The following is a 12,243-nucleotide window of genomic DNA, read 5'->3' as shown; positions in this document are numbered from 1 at the left end:
ATAACTACCAAACTAGAATCTTGTAGCCATCACAAGATCAACATTTCAATAGGTAGTACCAATTTCTCCCCCTAGAGGGGCTGGATTTACTGCAGAGGACACTATTAATCAGAGCAAGTAGGTTTGCCTTTAAAAGCTAAAACCAACTGAGTGAAAGAGACCAGACAAGGTACATACGGTACAGTTCTACTCATAGAACAGGCAAAAGTAATCGGTAGTGACAGAAATCAGAACAGTGGCTCCCTGGACAGGAGATTGGGAAACTGACTGTAATGGGGTGCAGAGAACTTTCTGGGGAGATGACATGACCTATATCTTGATAGGGTGATGGTTACATGGCTATAGCCATTTGTCAAAGCTCAAAGTGTACACTTATGAATTTTGCTATATTTAAGTAGGTTTTTAAAATGCAGCTGTAGCTAATTTAAGGCTCTATCAGACTATAAATAGCTAAATGAGTTTATTTCCAATGCTAGCCCTTCAAGTGTAAAGACCAGTATGGGAACAGGCCCCAAGTATACAGAGGGATATTTGCATAATTAATTTACAGTAGAAAAAAATGAAGAGACAGTTCTTGAGAGAGAGAGAGAGATGCAAGCAGAAGCTAACTTAGTCAAGAAAAATAGGAGAAAGCACATGCATGGAAATAAGATGAACTAAAGAGTATTTTGAACTATTCTAATGGATATGCCTAAGTCTGGAAGAAATGGATAATTCAGTTTAAAATGTATTATAGTTTATTATTCCTAATTCCAGATAAGAAATAAAATCTAAACAAATCAGTTTCCATAGAAGTTATCAAAGGCCTAGCTCCCTTTAAAAGTATCTGGCCCAGAGGGTCTCATAAGGAAATTCTACCATGTACTTAAAGGAGAATATTATTCCAGGGCTATTAAACTGTTCTAGAAAAAAGGAAAAGCATCCACATTTCATAATCAAATAAACAGTGATATGTAGATTTGATGATGTTTATATGAAAAACTATGGACAAATCTCACCTATGATTAGGTTATTAATACTTAAAAGCCAAATAGCACTTAACAAGCAGAATCCATCAGCATAACAAAATAACCTTACCACCAAGTGGGGTCATACTGAGAATGGAAGAACAGTTCAATTCTATGATTTATATTAACTTTTCATTAATAGATCCTAAGGGGATAAAAGTCACTTGATCTATAGATACTATAGAGCCATCTGACAGAATTAGACACCCACTCTTGAGTTAGACAACTTGATGCCATGAATGGCTACCTCTTTAACTAAGACATCTCTCAGCCAAAAAGCCAGCCTCCTACTCAATCTAGAAACTGAAGGGTTTGAATTCATGAACAAGAGATAAGGCTGCCCATAATCACTGTGAAATATCTAACATTGTACCAGAGGTCTCAGCCAAAAATATTAAGCAAGGAAAGAAATTAGAGTTAAAAATAGGGAATTTGGATTATTGCTATCTACAGATTCCTACTGTCTACCTGGAAGACACAAAAGAATTAACAGATGCCCTACAAGAGAATTTAGTATAGTTATAGGCTAGGGCCCCAATTCATCTTTTGGTAAATACAGTTTTATTGGGATGCAGCTACACCCATGTTGCATATATGTGCTGACCAGACTTTGGTAGCGAACACTAGACCAGCACTTTCAACCGGGGTCACTCACCTAATGAGTGAGCCTAGCACTGCCCGGAACCCCCAACCACATGCAGCTTCATTTTCCTTTAATCCTAGAGGTGCTCTCCCCAACTTTCAGATGGGGTGAATGAGGACATAATAATAGTCTGTTGAATTTAATGCAGCCCCCCAACATACCCAGAATGAGTATGAACAGTGTAAGCTATTTTGGGGGTCACAGACCCTCTGAAACCCCAACATTATCAACAACAACTTATACTGATTGGGTACTGCCTTGAGCCGGGCTCTGGTCCGGATTCTTTGTATGCACCACCTGATTTAATCCTCACAGTGACTCTATTAGGAGGGTACCACCATTAGCCTCACTTTACAGATGAGAAAACAGAGGCTCAAAAGCAGGAGGTGAATCACACAAGCTCACACAAATAGGATGGGAAAGGGAGGCTTGAACCCCAGGCCCCACTGCCCTCTTAACTATCCCTCCCTGAGGCTTTTGCTGGAAGGGTGCATATCCCCTCAAAGCTTGGCTTTCACTTTCAGGGATCCAGAAGCCCCCTAAGCCCATCGTTGCCCCACCCCACTGGGGGTCCAGGGGCCCAGGTAAAGCCCAGGCGATGTTTGGCCTAAAGCCCCCTCTCACTCCACAGCCGCGGCTCCTGACCCAGCCACCCTGCACTTACCTCTGTCCCTGTTTTTACTCATTTCTTCTCTGGTCTAAAATCCTTATGTCTGATGAAATTGTTCTTAATCTTTGGGGCCCAGAGACCTCTCCACCACCTCCTCCTCTCACTAGGCTTGCTTTTACTGCTTTGGGCCTGCATGCTCTGCTTTTAAGCACAGATGATTTCAAGGGCAACAAGATCCACCTTGCCCTTTCCAAGGGGATCTCCCCCAGCTGCTCTCAATTACCTAAAACGGCCTTTCTTTTTTAAAAAAAATTTCTTTCATTTATTGCTTTACTTTTAACTGAGGTAACATTGGTTTATAACATTATATGTTTCATGTGTACAACATTATATTTCAACTCTGTATACACTCCAGTGTGCTCACCACCAAAAGTTTAGTTTCCATCTGTCATCACACAGCTGATCCCCTTTACTCATACCCCACCTCCACCCTTCCTCTCTAATAACCATTACTCTGTTCTCTGTGTTTGTTTAGTTTGGTTTGTTCATTTATTTTCGTTTTTTGTTTGTTTGTTTTTATATTCCACCTATGAGTGAAATCATACGGTATTTGTCTTTCTCTATCTGACTTACCTCACTTTGCATCATACCCTCAAGGTCCATCCATGTTATCACAAATGGCAAGATTTCATTTTTTTTGGCTGAGTAGTATTGCATAGTATACATATACCACATCTTCTTTATCCATTCATCCATTGATGGGACTTAGGTTGTTTCCATATCTTGACTATTGTAAATAATCCTGTGATGAACGTAAGGGTGCATGTATCTTTTCAAATTAGTGCCTTGGTATTCTTTAGATAAATACCCAGAAGTGGAAATGTAAATTAGTGCAGCCATTACGGAAAACAGTATGGAGATTAAAAAATTAAGAATAAAATGGACTTTTCTTTGCACCATTACAGAGAGAGGCTCAGCAATGCCCACACCTGGGAGAACCACATTTTGGAGCCGTGGTTCTCAAACTTTGAAGGTCTTGGCATCACCTGGAGGGCTCATAAAAAGCAGGAGGCTCTTGGAAGTGGGCGAGGGCCTGGGCCTGAGTAGTATCTTGAGACCACCAGGTGATTCGGATACTTAGCAATGTCTGAGAACCACTGGAGCAAGCGAATCTCAATTAAAGCACAAATGAGCTACTAACCTTTCCCATTTCTGGGGGGGTCACAGTTGAGAGCAGGTTGCAGTGGGTTAACCTCAGGCAGGAAGGGCATCTTGATGAGGAAGCACTGGAGTGATTGCCAGGAGGGCTGGTCCCAATCCCCCTAGCCCTACCTGACTGTGTGTCCTTGGCAAACCCACTCAGCCTTTCGGGTCTTCAGTTTCTCTTTGTTAAAGGGGGAGGTCATGAAACCTACCTCACAAAGGGTGATGGGAATGGCGTAGGTGAATGAGCTCCACACATTTGGAGCTCCTGGTCTGCCTTCCCTGAGGGTCGACAAACAGAAGCAAGGCCAAAAGCAGCTTGTGGTTCAAGAATACCCTGTCTTGTGACTGTCCTCCAACTTCAGTGGGTGCTTGTTTAAAATGCAGGTGCCTGGGCTCCACTAAGGGACTTCGATCCAGTAGGTCTATAATTGGGCTCAGGAGTCTGCATTTTAAAACAAACATGGTGGGTGATTCTGGATTCCTCTTGGAGAGACGCTGCCCTCGTGGACTCCACACTGAGAGGACGCATGAGCAGTGGGCAGGCACTTTACCGAGAGCGTTAGGACCTCACATATTCCACAGCCTGGCCTGCACTGACGACCCATCTCTTCTGTCATTTACTTGTTCATTCCCCACTCAAAAAAACAATTCACTGGGCACCTATTATGTACCAAGCACTGTGTTAGACCGTGAGACTATCAAAATGAAGGAAAACTTCCCCGATTTCAAGGAGTCCCAGAATACATTTTCCAATGGAAAAGTCTGATCTTTGCTCAAGATCCTTCAGTGGCTCCCCTTCATCTTACAGGGGTTATAAACCCAAATACCTTCAAGGACACAAACAGAAGCCTGCATATCCCTCCTCTATGCCTTCAAGTTAAAAAAAAAAAAAAAAAAAGGCAAGCACTGCCAAACAAAATGGTTTTACCAGTTGATTTCAGCCCTCAGCCATCAACTTGCAACCTCCGAATCCAAATTCTTTCATGTGGCACACCAGACCTCTAGAATAATCAATCACAAGTTTCTGCCTAGTCTCATTCTTTGCACATCTCTTCCCCCACCACCAACACCCCCAAAACACTGAACCCCCTGTAACGCTCCCAGCACACCATCATCTCTCATTCCTCCAGGCCTTGGCATGTGCCGTTGCCTCCGCTCAGAGAGCCCTTTCACAAACCTACCCACTTGGCAGACTCCTGCTTCTCCTTCAGGTCTATGCCTGCATGTCACCTCCTCCAAGGAAACTTCCTCCCTGACTCCTTAGGCAGGTTTAGGGGCCCCAGCCTATGTCCCCAGGCTCTTTGCTCATGCCTATGGTATAAAGCACAGCGGTGCCTCAAAGCCTTTGCTCTGGCTGGGTTCCAATGCCTGGACTGCTCTGCCCCCAGACACCTGCTCGGCTCACTCCCTCATCTCCTACGACTCTTTGCATAAATATCACCTTCTCTCGGAGGCTTCTTATGACCACCTACCTCATTCTGCAACCTGCTTCCACCCCTGCCGCACTGCAGTGCCCCCCGTTCCCCTTTTCATGTTTTATAGCACTTTTCTCCTTCAAATGTACTCGATACTTATTTATTATGTGCACTATTTTCAGTGCCCCCTTCTAAAACATAAAGCTCATGAGAGCAAGGGTCTTTGCTTGCTTTGTTTACTTCTTCTCAAACGTAAAGAACGGTGCTTGGCCCATAGGGGAGTTCAACCACATTTATGAATGAATGAGCGAGTGGGTGAATTAATGAAGGAAGGAACGAATGAATGAAAGAACGAATGGGTACCATAATGCAATTATCTAAGGTCTGGGTCCATTCTGGGCACTACCTTCTTAGGTTCCAAGGCACAGAGGTGGTTCTCGGTTAGTGTTTGTTGACTACTATTGGTAGCTATTCGATGAGTGACTGAGGGCGGGAATGAAGGAACCAATGGACTGCAGTCACCAGGTGACTGCTGACGGTGGAATGAAGACTTGCCCAGAGGGAAAACCCTCATTTCCCCCAACCTCCTGCGTTTCCCACCACCTGCCTGCGGGACGCCTGCGGCCACAACAGCTGTAACATGCATTCGCCAAGAGGGGTCGCTAAACCCCTATTTTCCTTCCTGGCGCGGAAAACTCAGGGCAGGGGCCTCTGCAAACGCAGGGGAAGCGCGGATGGGAGGAAAGGTGGGCGGAGGCCCCGACCCCCTCCGAGAGCAGCCAGCGCCCCGGCAGCGTGGCGCGCGCCCACGGAAGGCTGGGACCGAGCTCGCGCCGACTGCGGGCCCCGGCAGTACAATCCCAACCTAACTCAGCGCGATCCCTGCGCTCTTAGGGTCTCCTAGGATCTGTTTTTCAGATAGGACCCCAGGCTCAAAGAGGCTGGGTGCCTTCGCCAATGTCGCACAACTAGAAAACCTCAGGGGTAGGATTAGAATCCAGACTTGCTGAACGCTGTTGTTCCCTCTCTCCACTCCCCACTCCTCCCCAGCTCTTTCGGGCTAAAACAGAGCAAGATTCCAAGTCCAGTGTCTGGCTTGGCCTCATTTAGAAGGCCCTTGAGTCCTCTTTCCTGGTGGGGAAAGCACGGAGGTAGGCATTGGGAGGTGGGGAAAAGACTTAGTTCCTCCCCCCAAGGACGTGGACCCAGCTGCCCTCAGCTCCTGCCCTCCCTCACTCCCACTCTGGTTTGTATCACCCTTGCTCCCTTGATTTCAGTTCCCTGGACTTTTTTTTTTTTTTTTTTTCTTTATTCTTTTTTTTTTTTTTTTTTTCTTTATTCTTTTTTTTTTTTTTTTTCACACACACACACTGTATTTTATTTTTACAAAAGATAAATAGACTGACACCAAGCATTGTACATGGATGACCACAACAAAAGCAACAATGATTGCAATTACCAAACATGAAACACACTCATACTATGTCATAATATTGACATTCAGTCCAGTAATCCTCCACTGTAACAGCTCCTTTACCTTGCAGTGAAAATTGATTTGTATATTCTTTGCCTCTGAGTCCTTGTGGGATTTTTTTTTTTTTAATTCAGACAGAAAGTCACAAAAATTATACTCATCCTCATCAGTTCCCTCAGTCCCATGTAATTCATTTTTTTTTCATCTTGATATTTTGTTAGCACTTTTATGAGTTCATCAGTTTTTCATTAGAGTTCTGAAAATGCTTATTCATTCAGTTCAGCAGTACAGTCAGTTACCAGAAACCTGTACTTGTCAGACTCTTTTCCATGAATTTCTTGAAGATGAAACCCTTTTATAGGAACATATTTGCAAAATCATCAGAGTACACCCAGAACTGTCTGTAAATGACAAAAGACTTAAAAATGACCACGGTTAAAGATTTGATGAAAGTTCATAATAATGCAGTTGACAAGAAAATTAGTTATTTCTGAGATATACATTTTAAAGTAATAACTAGGATTATTACTTATAACATTATACCAGAACATATAAGATTTTTAGAAATTTCATGTAATGTCTGAAACATTTATATTAACATATTTCCATACAAATAACCCAATGAAAGTTTAGTATTAGTTGTTTTGTTTGTTTTTTTATACTGCAGGTTCTTATTAGGCATCAATTTTATACACATCAGTGTATACATGTCGATCCCAATCGCCCAATTCAGCACACCCTCATCCCAACCTCACCGCAGTTTTCCCCCCTTGGTGTCCATATGTCCATTCTCTACATCTGTGTCTCAACTTCTGCCCTGCAAACTGGCTCATCTGTACCATTTTTCTAGGTTCCACATACATGCATTAATATACGATATTTGTTTTTCTCTTTCTGACTTACTTCACTCTGTATGACACTCTCTAGGTCCATCCACGTCTCAACAAATGACTCAATTTCGTTCCTTTTTATGGCTGAGTAATATTCCATTGTATATATGTACCACAACTTCTTTATCCATTCGTCTGTTGATGGGCATTTAGGTTGCTTCCATGACCTGGCTACTGTAAATAGTGCTGCAATGAACATTCGGGTGCATGTGTCTTTTTGAATTACGGTTTTCTCTGGGTATATGCCCAGTAGTGGGATTGCTGGGTCATATGGTAATTCTATTTTTAGTTTTTTAAGTAACCTCCCTATTGTTCTCCATAGTGGCTGTATCAATTTACATTCCCACCAACAGTGCAAGAGGTTTCCCTTTTCTCCACACCCTCTCCAGCATTTGTTGTTTGTAGATTTTCTGATGATGCCCATTCTAACAGGAGTGAGGTGATACCTCATTGTAGTTTTGATTTGCATTTCTCTAATAATTAGTGATGTTGAGCATCTTTTCATGTGCTTCGTGGCCGTCTGTATGTCTTCTTTGGAGAAATGTCTATTTAGGTCTTCTGCCCATTTTTGGATTGGGGTGTTTGTTTCTTTGATATTGAGCTGAATGAGCTGTTTATATATTTTGGAGATTAATCCTTTGTCCGTTGATTCGTTTGCAAATATTTTCTCCCATTCTGAGGGTTGTCTTTTCGTCTTGTTTATGGTTTCCTTTGCTGTGCAAAAGCTTTGAAGTTTCATTAGGTCCCACTTGTTTATTTTTGTTTTTATTTCCATTACTCTAGGAGGTGGATCAAAAAAGATCTTGCTGTGATTTATGTCAAAGAGTGTTCTTCCTATGTTTTCCTCTAAGAGTTTTATAGTGTCCAGTCTTATATTTAGGTCTCTAATCCATTTTGAGTTTATTTTTGTGTATGGTGTTAGGGAGTATTCTAATTTCATTCTTTTACATGTAGCTGTCCAGTTTTCCCAGCACCACTTATTGAAGAGACTGTCTTTTCTCCATTGTATATCTTTGCCTCCTTTGTCATAGATTAGTTGACCATAGGTGCATGGGTTAATCTCTGGGCTTTCTATCTTGTTCCATTGATCTATGTTTCTGTTTTTGTGCCAGTACCATATTGTCTTGATTACTGTAGCTTTGTAGTATAGTCTGAAGTCAGGGAGTCTGATTCCTCCAGCTCCATTTTTTTGCCTCAAGACTGCTTTGGCTATTCGGGGTCTTTTGTGTCTCCATACAAATTTTAAGATGATTTGTTCTAGCTCCGTAAAAAATGCCATTGGTAATTTGATAGGGATTGCATTGAATCTGTAGATTGCTTTGGGTAGTATACTCATTTTCACAATGTTGATTCTTCCAATCCAAGAACATGGTATATCTCTCCATCTGTTGGTATCATCTTTAATTTCTTTCATCAGTGTCTTATAGTTTTTTGCATACAGGTCTTTTGTCTCCCTAGGTAGGTTTATTCCTAGGTATTTTATTCTTTTTGTTGCAATGGTAAATGGGAGTGTTTCCATAATTTCTCTTTCAGATTTTTCATCATTAGTGTATAGGAATGCAAGAGATTTCTGTGCATTAATTTTGTATCCTGCAACTTTACCATATTCATTCATTAGCTCTAGCAGTTTTCTGGTGGCAGTTTTAGGATTCTCTACGTATAGTATCATGTCATCCGCAAACAGTGACAGTTTTACTTCTTCTTTTCCAATTTGTATTCCTTTTATTTCTTTTTCTTCTCTGATTGCCGTGGCTAGGACTTCCAGAACTATGTTGAATAATAGTGGTGAGAGTGGACATCTTTGTCTCGTTCCTGATCTTAGAGGAAATGCTTTCAGTTTTTCACCATTGAGAATGATGTTTGCTGTGGGTTTGTCATATATGGCCTTTATTATGTTGAGGTAGGTTCCCTCTATGCCCACTTTCTGGAGAGTTTTTATCAGAAATGGGTGTTGAATTTTGTCAAAAGCTTTTTCTGCATCTATTGAGATGATCATATGGTTTTTATTCTTCAATTTGTTAATATGGTGTATCACATTGATTGATTTGCATATATTGAAGAATCCTTGCATCCCTGGGATAAATCCCACTTGATCGTGGTGTATGATCCTTTTAATGTATTGTTGGATTCTGTTTGCTAGTATTTTGTTGAGGATTTTTGCATCTATATTCATCAGTGATATTGGTCTGTAATTTTCTTTTTTTTGTAGTGTCTTTGTCTGGTTTTGGTATCAGGGTGATGGTGGCCTCATAGAATGAGTTTGGGAGTGTTCCTTCCTCTGCAATTTTTTGGAAGAGTTTGAGAAGGATGGGTGTTAGCTCGTCTCTAAATGTTTGATAGAATTCACCTGTGAAGCCATCTGGTCCTGGACTTTTGTTTGTTGGAAGATTTTTAATCACAGTTTCAATTTCATTACTTGTGATTGGTCTGTTCATATTTTCTGTTTCTTCCTGATTCAGTCTTGGAAGTTTATACCTTTCTAAGAATTTGTCCATTTCTTCCAGGTTGTCCATTTTATTGGCATAAAGTTGCTTGTAGTAGTCTCTTAGGATGCTTTGTATTTCTGCAGTGTCTGTTGTAACTTCTCCTTTTTCATTTCTGATTTTATTGATTTGAGTCCTCTCCCTCTTTTTCTTGATGAGTCTGGCTAATGGCTTATCAATTTTGTTTATCTTCTCAAAGAACCAACTTTTAGTTTTATTGATCTTTGCTATTGTTTTCTTTGTTTCTATTTCATTTATTTCTGCTCTGATCTTTATGATTTCTTTCCTTCTGCTAACTTTGGGTTTTGTTTGTTCTTTCTCTAGTTTCTTTAGGTGTAAGGTTAGATTGTTTACTTGAGATTTTTCTTGTTTCTTTAGGTAGGCTTGTATAGCTATAAACTTCCCTCTTAGAACCGCTTTTGCTGCATCCCATAGGTTTTGGGTCGTCGTGTTTTCATTGTCATTTGTCTCTAGGTATTTTTTGATTTCCTCTTTGATTTCTTCAGTGATCTCTTGGTTATTTAGTAACGTATTGTTTAGCATCCATGTGTTTGTCTTTTTTACGTTTTTTTCCCTGTAATTCATTTCTAATCTCATAGCGTTGTGGTCAGAAAAGATGCTTGATATGATTTCAATTTTCTTAAATTTACTGAGGCTTGATTTGTGACCCAAGATGTGATCTATCCTGGAGAATGTTCCATGCGCACTTGAGAAGAACGTGTAATCTGCTGTTTTTGGATGGAATGTCCTATAAATATCAATTAAATCTATCTGGTCTATTGTGTCATTTGAAGCTTCTGTTTCCTTATTTATTTTCATTTTGGATGATCTGTCCATTGGTGTAAGTGAGGTGTTAAAGTCCCCCACTATTACTGTGTTACTGTCGATTTCCTCTTTTATAGCTGTTAGCAGTTGCCTTATGTATTGAGGTGCTCCTATGTTGGGTGCTTATATATTTATAATTGTTATATCTTCTTCTTGGATTGATCCCTGGATCATTATGTAGTGTCCTTCCTTGTCTCTTGTAACATTCTTTATTTTAAAGTCTATTTTATCTGATATGAGTATAGCTACTCCAGCTTTCTTTTGATTTCCATTTGCATGGAATATCTTTTTCCATCCCCTCACTTTCAGTCTGTATGTGTCCCTAGGTCTAAAGTGGGTCTCTTGTAGACAGCATATATATGGGTCTTGTTTTTGTATCCATTCAGCCAGTCTATGTCTTTTGGTTGGGGCATTTAATCCATTCACGTTTAAGGTAATTATCGATATGTATGTTCCTATGACCATTTTCTTAATTGTTTTGGGTTTGTTTTTGTAGGTCCTTTTCTTCTTTTGTGTTTCCCACTTAGAGAAGTTCCTTTAGCATTTGTTGTAGAGCTGGTTTGGTGGTGCTGAATTCTCTTAGCTTTTGCTTGTCTGTAAAGCTTTTGATTTCTCCATCAAATCTAAATGAGATCCTTGCCAGGTAGAGTAATCTTGGTTGTAGGTTCTTCCCTTTCATCACTTTAAGTATATCATGCCACTCCCTTCTGGCTTGCAGAGTTTCTGCTGAGAAATCAGCTGTTAACCTTATGGGAGTTCCCTTGTATGTTATTTGTCATTTTTCCCTTGCTGCTTTCAATAATTTTTCTTTGTCTTTAATTTTTGCCACTTTGATTACTATGTGTCTCGGCGTGTTTCTCCTTTGGTTTATTCTGTATGGGACTCTCTGCGCTTCCTGGACTTGGGTGGCTATTTCCTTTCCCATGTTAGGGAAGTTTTCGACTATAATCTCTTCAAATATTTTCTCTGGTCCTTTCTCTCTCTCTTCTCCTTCTGGGACCCCTATAATGCGAATGTTGTTGCGTTTAATGTTGTCCCAGAGGTCTCTTAGGCTGTCTTCATTTCTTTTCATTCTTTTTTCTTTATTCTGTTCCGTGGCAGTGAATTCCACCATTCTGTCTTCCAGGTCACTTATCCGTTCTTCTGCCTCAGTTATTCTGCTATTGATTCCTTCTAGTGTAGTTTTCATTTCAGTTATTGTATTGGTCATCTCTGTTTGTTTGTTCTTTAATTCTTCTAGGTCTTTGTTAATCATTTCTTGCATCTTCTCAATCTTTGCCTCCATTCTTATTCCGAGGTCCTGGATCATCTTCACTATCATTATTCTGAATTCTTTTTCTGGAAGATTGCCTATCTCCACTTCATTTAGTTGTTTTTCTGGGGTTTTTTCTTGTTCCTTCATCTGGTACATAGCCCTCTGCCTTGTCATCTTCTCTATCTTTCTGTAACTGTGGTTTTTGGTCCACAGGCTGCAGGATTGTAGTTTTTCTTGCTTCTGTTGTCTGCCCTCTGGTGGTTGAGGCTATCTAAGAGGCTTGATGGGAGGCTCTGGTGGTGGGTAGAGCTGACTGTTGCTGTGGCGGTCAGAGCTCAGTAGAACCTTAATCCACTTGACTGTTGATGGGTGGGGCTGGGTTCCCTCCCTGTTGGTTGTTTTGCCGGAGGCAACCCAACACTGGAGCCTACCCGT

The sequence above is a fragment of the Balaenoptera ricei genome, chromosome 8, assembly GCF_028023285.1.
Source record: "Balaenoptera ricei isolate mBalRic1 chromosome 8, mBalRic1.hap2, whole genome shotgun sequence".
Lineage (NCBI taxonomy): Eukaryota > Metazoa > Chordata > Mammalia > Artiodactyla > Balaenopteridae > Balaenoptera > Balaenoptera ricei.
This window is presented reverse-complemented; position numbering follows the sequence as displayed.